General features: G+C 50.9%; 1 long non-coding RNA gene across 1 annotated transcript; it reads left to right on the top strand.

The window, feature by feature from the left end:
* Positions 1-5,036: 5,036 nt before the first annotated feature.
* Positions 5,037-7,926, top strand: LOC128811118 (uncharacterized). Its single transcript, XR_008438235.1, has 3 exons — positions 5,037-5,086; positions 5,907-6,051; positions 7,790-7,926. It is a non-coding gene; the product is annotated as an uncharacterized LOC128811118 (long non-coding RNA).
* Positions 7,927-8,272: the final 346 nt, after the last annotated feature.

The raw sequence follows: 8,272 nt of genomic DNA, 5'->3' as shown, positions 1-8,272 counted from the left end.
ATAAAAAATATGGAGTCGTATATAACAAAATTCTACTTTTTAAAATGCAGCTGGCGAGGGCCATCATTTATTTGTGGAAGGGGAAAACCAGGGCAGAGGCTTCAGCAGAGAGGGCTGGAAAGGGAGGATGGGAAGGGATGTGGGAGCTAAAGGGGGAAGGGAAAGGAGCTGGGAGGGGGTGAAATAGTGGAAAGAGGGAACAGGAGCATTCCCGAGCTCTGGGGGATGCTGGGGGTGGAACACGGGGACACCTCGAGGGACATCAGCCACCGCAGGGATGCAGGGCAGTTCTGCTGAGGGAATCGTTTGGATTTCACTCCTTTGCATCTTTTCAGCAGTTTGGGAGCATCTCCCGTGGCTGCTCCGTGGAAGTGCTGCTGGAGCTCGGTGGTTTCCTGTCGATTTCTCTCGGGGTTCTGAAGGTCAGGGTGACCCCAAGAGAGATCAAAAAGAGTCTTTGCTTCCCTTTCCCAGCCTGGGTAGCCAAAGAAGGAGCCTGGAGTGCTCTGATTGCACTTTCAAGGTTGTTTATTTCTCCTTATCTGAACATTCTCTCTCTGACCTGCCCAGCTCTGCCTAGCAAGCCCACCATGGCATTCTGCCCCGAGCCTCGGGCAGCTCCCACCTGATACACTCAAAACTACGTGTGTGTGTTTATAATTTATTACCAATTCCCATCATCTGTGTTAGACTGTGAATCTCTGCCTTGAACCAACAGAAAAGTGTCACCAGCACACCAAGACATGGAGGGCAAGGAGAAGGAGAAGAAGGTCAGGACACGCCCAAATCCCTCCATCTTGTACCCCCTTGAACCCCATTCTAAAAACCCCAAAATTCTACTTTTCCACCCTGTGTTAATTCAACTACCACACTACTCAAACCCTTGTGGCTTGTAATTCCTCACACAGAGTTGGCAGTTTGTTCCATGGGCTAAAATCAAAGCCACAGGTGTTTTTGACTTCATGCCAAGGTCTCTGAGCCCCCTGCCAGGGTCTGGAGCCAGCCAGGGCAGCCAGAGGGACGTCCTGGGCTCCCACAGTTTCTCACTTCCCTGCTCTGCAATGTCAGAGCTCTGCTGCTGCTGCAAGAGCTTCTGCTCAGACCAGGGGGAGCCTGAATTTTCCAGCTGCTTTTTGCAATCTGTCCTTTGCCCTCGGGGATAACAGCACTTCCCCTCCCTGCCCTCCTCCCAGAGGGAAAAGGGCTGGAAAAACGACTCCAATTTAAGGTGGGTAGAGCAAGATTGAAAAATCTCAAATATTCCCTGAAGTTACAGTTCTGCCCTGTAAAGAGGATTCCCTGGGAACTCCCCAGGCTGTGACATCAGAACTGCCAGCTCTGTTTTCCCACATGTCCCTCCTTGTGTCCCACCCTCCTCCCTCGGAGTCCTTCACAGGATCTGAATCAGTCCCTTCGTTCACCCTCCCACTCCAATATTCACATTTTGCTCCCAGAAAAGCAGGGGGAAGCCCAAACCGAGGGAGAGGGAGGGGGAAAGAGGGGAACCCATCCAGCCAAGTTGCCAAGGCACCCCCAGGCAGGTGATGTGGGCTTGGGAATTCAGGGATTCAGCAGCAGCCTGAGGGGCAGGAGAGCCCTGGCTGAGGCCCTCCGCTCCCAACCCACCCAAAGGAACTGACAGTGACAGAAAAACTGGGAATTTGAAATGTCTTCTACCCCAGGGGGGTTCTGATGAATCCCAGAATGGTTCGGGCTGGAAAAGACATCTGAGAGCATCAGCCAGCAGCACCTTTAAGTGACCTTTAAGCGACCTTTAAGTGACCTTTAAGTGACCTTTAAGCCCTTTAAACCAGGAGCCACTCCCACACAGCTTGCACAGTCCCCAGCCCAGTTCCAGGGCTGCTTCCCAGAATTTTCTTTTTCCCCTCAGACACTCCTCTATTCCCAATGCCAAAAAACATGGAAGACACAACTTTCCCAATGAAGTCTTTAGCTCTGTCCTAAACCTCTTTTCAGGGATGAGAGGATGGAAATCACTTGATGGGGACTGATCCAACACTGTCATCAAATGCTTTTTTATCACCCCCAGAATTCTGCAGTAGGTGAGGTCTGAATGCTCCTTATATCAAATACTGCTCCAAAAGGGGGCTGGGTTTGATGGTCCTTATGGATTTCATTCAGCTCCAGATGTTCCTGGGATTATTTCTAACTGTGATCAACAAAAAGGTTGGAGAAATGCAGATCCAAGCTTTGATTCTCCAATATTTATTACAACAACCTGACCCAGCAGCAGGCTGGGATTCACAGGGTGCGATGAAATCCTTGCTAAATCATCACCTCATGGAGGAAATTGCTTTTTTAATTTAATGTTTCTCTTTCAGCTGGTGCTGCAGAGACATGCTAATTTAGCATCTTAATTTGTTATCAGGAAGAACATTATCCCAGACACGAGTTCTCCCCAAGTCACTTCCGAGTGAGACTAAAGGCTCACGCAGGCGAGGCAGAGGCACAAATTGCCTCCTTCATCAGGGACTGATGGGGAGCCATGGCCCAGCCCGGGGCCTGCAGCAGCACAGCTCAGAACCATGCTCTTGGCTGCTGCTCTGGGCAAAAAAAAACTCAGAGCTCCGGGAAAAAGCAGCAGCTTTGGAGATGGAGCATGGCAGGGGGGCTGTGGGAAGCCAGGACACCCCTCTGGCTGCCCTGGCTGGCTCCAGACCCTGGCAGGGGGCTCAGAGACCTTGGCATGAAGTCAAAACCACCTGTGGCTTCCATTTTAGCCCGTGGGAAGAGCTGCCAGCTTTGTGTGAAGATTTACAGGTCGCAAGAGTTGGAGTTAATGTAACACAGGGTGAAAAAGTAGAATTTTGGGTTTTTTTAGAATGGGGTTCAGGAGGCAAGATGGAGGGGTTTGGGCGTGTCTTGTCCTTCTTCTCCTTGTCCTCCATCTTTCACTGTGATGGTGACACTTTTTATTGGTTTAGAGTAGAGACACACTGTGTAACACTGGTGATAGGTATTGGGAATTAATAGTAAATAAAGTACACGTAGGTTTTTGGTATAAAATGTGAACACCGCCCTGAGGGCAGGCAGAAAGCCATGATCCAACTTGCTAGACAGAGCTCAGCAGGTCAGAGAAAGAATGTGATAGATAAGAGAAAATTAACAACCTTGAGAAGCAAAACCAACGCATCTGGACTTCCTCTTTGGCTGCGGGGCTGGGAGAAAGAGACTTTTTATGATCTCAGGTCATCCTGACCCAGAACCCCGAGAGGGGGCAACAAAAACGGGGCTTTCTGCAGGTAATGTTGGTCCCAGCAGTCATTCTGGATGAAGACAGGAGCATTCCCCTCTGGATGGGGGAGTAAAAACCACCGAGATCTGGTCAGATATGGGATAAAACCCACAAGGAGCTCCAGAGATTCTCTGTGGCTTTGTAACTGGGAATTCTGCAAGGCTCAAGATTGCAAACCTGAGTGTTCCCATCAAACCTGAGTGTTCCCATCAAACCTCAGTGTTCCCAGCCCATCCTGAGTGTTCCCAACCCACCCTGAGTGTTCCCCAATCACACCTGGGTGTTCCCAACCAAACATGAGTGTTCCCAACCAAACATGAGTGTTCCCATCAAACCTGGGAGTTTCCTGCCCTTCTTGAGTGTTCCCTGCCCTCCCTGAGTGTCCCCAATCAAACCTGAGTGTTCCCATCACACCTGAGTGTTCCCAGCCCATCCTGAGTGTTCTCTGCCCTCCTTGAGTGTTCCCAATGAAACCTGAGTGTTCCCAAACAAACCTGAGTGTTCCCATCAAACCTGAGTGTTCCCTGCCCTCCCTGAGTGTTCCCATCAAACCTGAGTGTTCCCATCACACCTGAGTGTTCCCAGCCCATCCTGAGTGTTCTCTGCCCTCCTTGAGTGTTCCCAATGAAACCTGAGTGTTCCCATCACACCTGAGTGTTCCCATCACACCTGAGTGTTCCCAAACAAACCTGAGTGTTCCCAATCAAACCTGAGTGTTCCCATCAAACCTCAGTGTTCCCCAACCACACCTGAGTGTTCCCATCGAAACCCGAGTGTTCCCATCAAACCTCGGTGTTCTCTGCCCTCCCTGAGTGTTCCCAACCAAACCTGAGTGTTCCCAATGAAACCTGAGTGTTCCCAACCCATCCTGAGTGTTCTCTGCCCTCCCTGAGTGTTCCCATCAAACCTGAGTGTTCCCAATGAGACCTGAGCATTCCCAGCCCTCCGTGCTGATCCAGAGCCCTTTGGGCACAGACTGGCACCCAAGCTGAGCCCAGGGGCGCTGAGCCAGCCCAGGGCTGCTCTGAGCAGGTCCCACAGCGAGGGGCTGTCCCCCCCAGAGGGAGCAGGAGCTGCTGCTAATCCTCTGCAATGGATCATTTGTTATTTATATTTAGCTGCTGCTCTGGGGTCTTTAGGCTCTGCATTAGGATAAATCCCATCCTAATCACCCCCATCATCTCCCCCTGGCATCTCCTCGGGCACAGCCCCATCCCAGCCCTGCAGCACAGTCCCCCCGGGGCTCTCCCTGTCCCCAGCCCCACACCTGCCCCTCACACACCCCTCAAGCAGCTCTGGGGCTGCAGAGCAGCAGCTCCCGCTGGTTCTCCAGGAGAGGGATCGGCCACTGATGAGGATGAGGAAGGGTCTGTGACCCCAGCAGAACCTGAATCCCCAGAGCTGCCTGGTAAAGGATCCAGGTGAGCACTCTGAGCCTGGGGAAGCTTTTCTGTGACCTCCCTGAGCTCTTTTCAGAACTTTCTCCATCCCATCCCCAGCAGAGGAGGGCTGGGCCGAGCTGATGGGCTGCAGTTGGAGGAGCTGCTGTGAGGCACGTTCTGTGCTCAGCGAGTCCCTGGCACTGGAGATGAACAAATGATCCATATTTCATCAGCCTGGCAACACAGGGATGCTATTGCAGCTCTGATCACACGAGAGAGATCTCAGCATCAAGGAGCTGCCAGCCCATGGCCAGCTTTGTTGAGTCACAGAGAGCCCTTTGTGTTCTTCAGATGGGATTTATGCAGAGCATGAACCTCACAACAGAGTCCCCGTTAAAGAAAAAACAGAGCAGGGATGTTCTGCTGGTTTAGTACAGGAAAAATCTCTGTAGGCTTGGTAACATCAGTGGAAATCTGATCTCCACCCCAGTGCTGGGCAGCAGCTCCTGTCCCACTGCACAGCTCCAGGGATGGGCACTGCAACCCTCCCTGGGCAGTGCCAATCCCTGACCCCCTTTCCATGGGGAAATTCCTGCTGATCCCGCCCTGAGCCTGCCCTGGCCCAGCCTGAGGCTGTTCCCTCTCCTCCTGTCCCTGTTCCCTGGAGCAGAGCCCGACCCCCCCAGCTGTCCCCTCCTGGCAGGAGCTGTGCAGAGCCACAAGGTCCCCCCTGAGCCTCCTTTGCTCCAGGCTCAGCCCCTTCCCAGCTCCCTCAGGAGTTCCCCAGCCCCTTCCCAGCTCCCTCAGGATCCTCCAGCCCCTTCCCAGCTCCTCAGGATCCTCCAGCCCCTTCCCAGCTCCCTCAGGATCCTCCAGCCCCTTCCCAGCTCCTCAGGAGTTCTCCAGCCCCTTCCCAGATCCCTCAGGAGTTCTCCAGCCCCTTCCCAGCTCCTCAGGAATTCTCCAGCCCCTTCCCAGCTCCCTCAGGAGTTCTCCAGCCCCTTCCCAGCTCCCTCAGGAGTTCCCCAGCCCCTTCCCAGCTCCCTCAGCCATCCCCACAGGATTTATTCCTCTCCCTTTTGGCTCTAAAGACACCTCTGGCATGGAGAGGAATCAAAACACCCCCAAACCTGCACTCAGCTGACTTTTGCCCAGCAGTGCCCGTTGCAGTCCCCCCTCCTCAGCCCAGCTCCCTCCCTGCCCTCACCCAGCTGCAATTGCTCCTTCCTTCATTTCTCAGGGTTTTTATTGCTGTGCCTTATCTGCAGAATTGGAACATTTTGAAATACAGCCTCTGGAATCTGCCAGTCTACCAGGACTGGTTTCATCCATCTCCACAGACAAATCCAGGGGGTTTGGCTAAGCCACAGCCAGAGCCTGACATGGAAAGCAGGGAGCCATTCCCAGCTAAAGGTGGGTGTGCATTCCCTGCCTGGCTTCCAGCAGGGCAGGGCAGTGCTGCTCTGCTCCTCTGAGATAAGCTGGGCCAGCGAATTTATTGCTGCCACTTCCAGCTTTGTTCCCTGGCAGGAGCTTGGATGCTGTCAGTGGGAAGAATTCCCTTGTTTTCATAAGAGAGAGCTCAGAAAAAGAACAGATTTTTTGGTTTCTGCCTGCTCAGAGGTGGAATGCCCTGCACTGGCTCTGCTGCTGCTCCTCCAGGAGCTGGGAAGGCAGGAATTGGGAATTTTGTGGAGGATCAGTTGTTACTCAAAGGGCTGTAACTGATGGGGGAGCTTCATCACTGAAGGAATTTCTGCTGGGCTGCACCAAAAACCTGCTGGAGTACAGGCTGGGTTATATCTGGTACAGGTTGGGTTATATTTAGGTACAATTTGGGGTTTATTGGGTACCATTTGGTTGGTATTTGGGCACAATTTCGGTTTTATCTGGGTACAAACTGGGTTGGCTTTGGGCACAATTTGGGTTGTACTGGGCACAATTTCGGTTTAATCTGGGTTGTATTTGGGCACAATTTGCATTATATTTGGGCACAATTTGGGTTGTATTTGCATACAATTTGGGCACAATTTGGGTTATACTGAGCACAATCTGGGTTATTTTTGGGTACAATTTGAGTTATATTTGGGCACAATTTGGGTACAATTTGAGCACAATTTGGGTTATATTTGGCACAATTTGGGTTATATTGGGCACAATTTGGGTTATATTGGGCACAATCTGGGTTATATTTGGGCACAATTTGGGTTATACTGGACACAATTTGGGTTATACTGGACACAATTTGGGTTATGTTGGGCACAATTTGGCTTATATTTGAGCAAAATTTGGGTTAAATTTGGCACAATTTGGGTACAATTTGAGTACAATTTGGGTTATATTTGGGCACAATTTGGGTTATATTTGGGCACAATTTGGATACAATTTGAGCACAATTTGGGTTATATTTGGGCACAATTTGGATACAATTTGAGCACAATCTGGGTTATATTTGAGCACAATTTGGGTTTTATTTGGGCACAATTTGGGTTGTGATTGTTTCTTTGGGAGGTTTGACTTGTTTTAAGACAGCCCCAAAATCCCCTGGCAGGCACTGCCGCCCTTGGCAGGAGGCAACTCAAGGAAAAGGCAGGATTTTTTTTTTTTTCCCCCGGGATTTTTGCATTGCTCTTCCCTGGAGGGGGAAGATCACGAGGTGATAAAATCAAAGGGAATGGCTGATTTAACAAGGGTCTTGTCCATGGAATGCAGCCCAGCCCTGCCTGCCCAGGGTGAGCTGCTCCTGTGTGGGTTTTCCACGGACCACGAGCTCTGGTGGAGCTCCCAGCACGGACCTGACTTAATTGAGAGCCGAGCACAGGAGGAGTGGAATTGATTTTCTGTTCCTGGAAATTCAGGGCAGTGCTTGGAAAAGCCCAAGGAAGGATTGCTGGCATGAAAAACCACAATTACCCAGCATCAAACACGAGTTCAACGCTCAGACTTTGTAATCACCACCATTTAAACAGCTTCTATGATGTCCAGGAGTGGCTGTAGGACAAGACTAAAGATTCTGATGATTTACCAGTGATTTACCAACCATTTCCATGAGGTTTGTGTTGAAATTAAGAATTTTTTTCCAGTGTAAATGAGTTTTTTCCAGGACAGGTGTCCCCCAACAGAGTTAATTAATTAGAGGTTGCTTTCCCAGCGGTTCTCTCCCGAGGATTCTCCCCAAAGTCGAGTCCTTGAGCATCTCCTCAGGCAAACTGAGAGCAGAGGATCCAACATTCCCAGCACTGTGAATCGATGTGCTGAGAGAGCCTCTGTAACCAGGTACCTGGAGAAGCCCCACAGAGGTGAGATGAAATCGGAACAATGGGGATTTCAGGTCAGGTTTTGGCTCCAGGGGTCCTGGAGCACATTTTGCTCCTCGCCCACACAAAGATGGTTTTGGCTTTGCCCTCATTCCCTTATTGCTGTGCTTCCCTTCACATCCAGCAGGAAACCCTCACCCTCCTTTATCCCAACTCTTTTGGCTCCCGGGACATTCCTGGGTGTCAGGAGGATCTGAGTGTTGCCCTGACTTTTAAAAGTGTGAAGTTTTCTTTTCTAGTTCTTTTGAAAAGTGTTAAAGTTCTCATAAAACTCCTTCAGCCTTCTGATAATGTTTACACATTTGAGAGTCAGAGTT

This window comes from Vidua macroura, chromosome 8 (genome assembly GCF_024509145.1).
Source record: "Vidua macroura isolate BioBank_ID:100142 chromosome 8, ASM2450914v1, whole genome shotgun sequence".
Taxonomy (NCBI): domain Eukaryota; kingdom Metazoa; phylum Chordata; class Aves; order Passeriformes; family Viduidae; genus Vidua; species Vidua macroura.
The sequence above is the reverse complement of the archived record's forward strand: the minus strand, read 5'-3'. Positions and strand labels throughout refer to the sequence as shown.